We start from the raw sequence: 4598 nt of genomic DNA on the forward strand, positions 1-4598 counted from the left end.
GAGAGAACTGACTCTCTAAAGTTAACTTCTGACCGAGAGAGAGAGAGAGAGAGAGAGAGAGAGAGAGAGAGAGACAGACAGACAGACAGACAGACAGACAGACAGACAGACAGACAGACACATACAAGCACACACATACAAAAACAGATACATGCACACACATACACTATAGCATTTGCTGCCCCTAACCAAAATAAATGAAAGCATGAAAATTTGAAAACTTTTTAGAAGCATTAATTTCATCTTTTGCTATATGTTGGAGGAGGGTCTTTCATTCTCTGTATTCAGATGCTGGTTTCTGTACCCCTGACTTTGATACTGGTCAGAAATGGGCAATCTCATCAGGAATAAAGAATCCCTTGTATCAATGGGGTTTAAAGAATACTCCCCAGCTATCTCTTATTGGTTAATAAATTACATCAAATTACTGGGCAGAATAGAACAAGTTGTTTGTCACAGGCATGTTAGGGTCCAAGAGAAGAAGGGCCTGCAGGCAGGTAGAGGAAGAAGAAGGTTTCCAGGAGGTCAGGCATGAGAAGAAATCACCAAGAGCGCTCACCATGAAAACACACATGGAATGGAGAAAGACAGGGAAAGGTCACACTGCAAGGAAAATGGGGCCTGTGGCAGGAATGTTGATAGCTTTGTCGGTTAGAATAGCTTAGAACTTGCCCAGTCATAGTGCTTAAAGCTTGCTAATGAACTTAGTAGGTCTCTGTCTCAATTGTTTAGGAGCTAGCCAGGTTACAACAGCTACCACCCTTAAGTACCATACCAGCTATGAATGTGGAAGTTGTCAAATCCCCTGGAGCTATAGTTACAGATGATTCTGAGCTCCATTTGGATGTGGGGTTCAAACCTGTGTCCTCTGAATGGACAGTCAGTGCCCTTAAACACTGAGCCATCATCTCTCCAGCCCCTGCTTCTGATAATCATTTTGATCTTCCTGATAATAATAGAGTAGAGGTCTGAGTATCACCCCAATCCTGAGGACATGGTATGGGAAGGAACTGGGAAGATCACTCACCGGTAGAGGAGCACCAGGATGATTGCCAGGAGGACCCATGTATCCAGTGAGAGAGCTGAAAGCAGGTTCATCCCTGCTTGTGTGTCAGCAATTTTACTCCTCAGCGTTCTCCCTCCAGATGTGTGTGTGACTCTCTGCAGGTCTTCCCTTCTGCCTACTCTGCTGCACTGAGGACAGCCTGAAGTACTTATGTGCTGGGGAGATGGGTGGCACCAGGAATTCAGCCAGTAGATGGATTACCCCTGCATCTCTTGGCCTTTGGTCATCTCTTTGCCTGGACAGTTTATATATGTTCATTCATAGCCTATGTTGACCTCCTTTAAGATAACGTTCTGTGTGACATCAGTAAACAACAGTGCCATGTGAGTAAGGCCAAAGAATCTTGGTTTCTATCAGAAATTCAAGCAAATTCAACAATATGAAACACCCCCTCACCAAGGCTGGCTTGATTTAAAAATACACCATACAGTAGAAGCAGGGGCGTCAGAAGTTCAAAGACAAAATTCAAAACCATATAAAATGTTTTAGACCTTCCTGAGATATGGGAGACCAGGTCTCATAAAAATTCCTTTACTACATCTATCCATCAGAATTCAACACCTGTTTTCCCTTTACTGTAGTGCCAGTGATAAACAGACATGTTCTGCCACTCACTGCTGTCTATTGAGAGAGGGAAGAATTATACTCAGTTGTGATCCCCTTGTGACTGGTGACCAAGACTCTAATGGACAGTTCCATGCCCAGAGTCACACACATGGCACTAAAGTCTTCAGGACACAAAACATTTCACAATATGGGAAGGAGATATTCAGGGAAAAACTAAAGCTGATGGGATTGGGGTAATGAGAGAATTTAACCAGAATACATTCTATACACAAAAAGTTGTCACACACGCACACACACACACACACACACACACACACACACACACAGAGAGAGAGAGAGAGAGACAGAGACAGAGACAGAGACAGAGACAGGGAGAGATATTGATTTAAATTTAAAATTAGCTATTGAAATATAGCCAGCCACAGTAAAACATCATCAGAGAAAGCCCAAGGAGTCCTGTGGAAGTGTGAAGGATAGGATTGTGTGAGCCAGAGGGGTTAACAACACCACAAGAAGATCTACAGAGTTAACTAACCTGAAACCTTGGGACTGACAGAGACTGAGCCACTAACCAAAACTCATGCAGGGATTGGACCTAGGGCAGCTACACATTCATAGAAGATGTTCAACTTGGTCTTCATGAGATTCCCCCAACAATTGCAACAGGGACTGCCTCTGACTCTGTTGCCTGCCACTGGATCCCCTTCCCCTATCTGGACTGCCCAGTAGGGCCTCAATGGCAGAGAATGCAAGGAGTCCTGCTATGAATTGGTGTCCCAGGGGAGATACCCAGTAGGAGCTTTACCTTCTCTGAAGAGAAGGAGGGAGGGCAATGGGGGAGGGATTTGTGATGCTGTGACTGGGAGAGGAGGGAGGGGTTGCTGCTACCAAAACTTCTTTTTTAATTTAGTAGAAAACAAAAACAAAAAACAAAAAAACCCCAAATCTCCAAGCCAAACCAGGATCCAAAAGCTCCTAAGTATAGGAGGGCATACTAAATAAGAAGATGGACTTTTAGAAAATCATACAAACAACACTGTGGAGTTGAGGTCATAAAATTCATTACCTTCTAACTGGAACCTCAGAGTGCAAAAGGCCACACAATCAGAGATACATGCATACATACATGAGCACCTAAAACTCACCAAGCTGACATCAGACAGTGACTGCTAATATTAACTGTCCTGAGAACTTTGCCCACAGTAGCTAATAACTTCCAATCTACAACTCTGTGAAGGATAACTCTGTCACAAGTGAACCAATCATGCCCCAAATGATAACTGATTCAATCAAAGTTACACAATTCATTCCTAATACAATGAGGATCTAAGAGATCACGTTCAAAAAGTCCAAATCAGTTCTAAAGTTCAAATTATCTCTTTTTAAAATTATTAATTAAAGTAAAATTAGAACATCTCCTCACTCCAATTCCTCTAATCTCCCAACTCCCTCTCAAATTCATGGCCCTTTTTATCATCATCATTATTATTGTTCCATGTATATAAATGTAGATATATGAATACATCCTGTTGAGTTTATTTAGTGTGGCTTAAACATATATGATTTCAGGGCTGATCACTTGGTGTAGACAATGAATGGTGGGACTTATCTCAAGGGAAGATTTAGTCTCCCTTTCTCAGGAATCATAATTGCCTGTGGTTCTTCATTTAGAAGAGGGTTTTTGTTACCTGACCACTTTAACATGTCTATTCCAGATGTCATTGTTCAGATCTTGTCTAGGTAATCATATTGTCAATGTTTCATGAGGGTGGCTCCCCTGGCATTTCTGAGAGACACCATCCAGCAGCAGACTTCTGACTCCTCTGACTCTTAAAATCTTACTGCCCCCTTTCCTCAGTGTCCCCTGAGATTTAGGTGTGGGGTTGTGTTGCAGATGTGAAGGTCTTCACATTTGACAGAATCACCCTTGTCTGATGTCATGCATGATTAGTCAGGGATCCAGCACCTCATTCCAACTGGGCTGCTGCCCGTTGGGTAAAAAACAACCTGCACTCATCCCTCTAAGCAAGAGCAAGGTAAGGGGAACCAGCAAATTAACAATGAGGGCTGGGGAAGGAATGGGATATATACCTGGACTAGGTCTTGGAGAAAACTTACAAGGTAGAGTTTCTCCAGTTAAAGTCACAGAAAAGAAAGATAAAAAAGGGCTGGGTTTTTTCTAGGGGCCACTGAGGAGCCTTTGCCCATTCCATGACATGCCTCAGTGACCTTTATCCTCTGAGAAGTTAAAAGCAGCTAAAGAATTAGTATAAGAACAATTAGACCTGGGAGATGTGGAACCCACACAATCACCCTGGAATACCCCTATTTTTGTTGTAAAAAAAGAAGTCAGGTAAATGGAGATTGTTACATGACCTAAGAGCCATTAATGCACAAATGCAAGTTATGGGTCCTGTACAAAGGACCCCTACTTTTAGCTCTTCCTAAGGATTGGAGAATTATAGTGGTGGATGTTGAGGATTGTTTCTTTCAATTCCATTAAGTGGGAAAGATGAACCTAGATTTGCATTTATCTTGCCTTCTATTAATCATGCGGAGCCTGATGAAGGGTATCAATGGTGGGTATTGCCCCAAGGAATGGTGGGTGGCCCTGCCATATGTCAGTTATATGTGGGAAAGGCTTTGCAGCCAGTTAGAGATGGTTTCCCCTCTTTAAAGGTATGTCACTATATGAATGATATTGTAATTTGTGGACCTAAAGAAGAAAGTATACAGCAAGCTTATGGATTGCTTAATGAAACTTAAAAAATAATGGCTTGATTATTGCACCAGAAAAGGTGCAGCAGTCTAATGTTAGTCATTTTTTATGAGCCACTATTACTTCACGATGTGTTTCCCCACAAAAGATTAGTATAAGAAAAGATCATCTAAAGACATTAAATGATTTTCAAAAATTATTAGGAGATATAAATTGGATTAGACCTTATTTAAGGATCCCTACTTC

At 41.9% G+C, this 4598-nt stretch overlaps 1 pseudogene; it reads right to left on the reverse strand.

Annotated features, from left to right (window-relative positions):
- LOC110288655 overlaps positions 1-1098 on the reverse strand; it is an 11922-nt pseudogene extending 10824 nt beyond the window's left edge.
- Positions 1099-4598: the final 3500 nt, after the last annotated feature.

This window comes from Mus caroli, unplaced genomic scaffold, assembly GCF_900094665.2.
Source record: "Mus caroli unplaced genomic scaffold, CAROLI_EIJ_v1.1 scaffold_18902_1, whole genome shotgun sequence".
Lineage (NCBI taxonomy): Eukaryota > Metazoa > Chordata > Mammalia > Rodentia > Muridae > Mus > Mus caroli.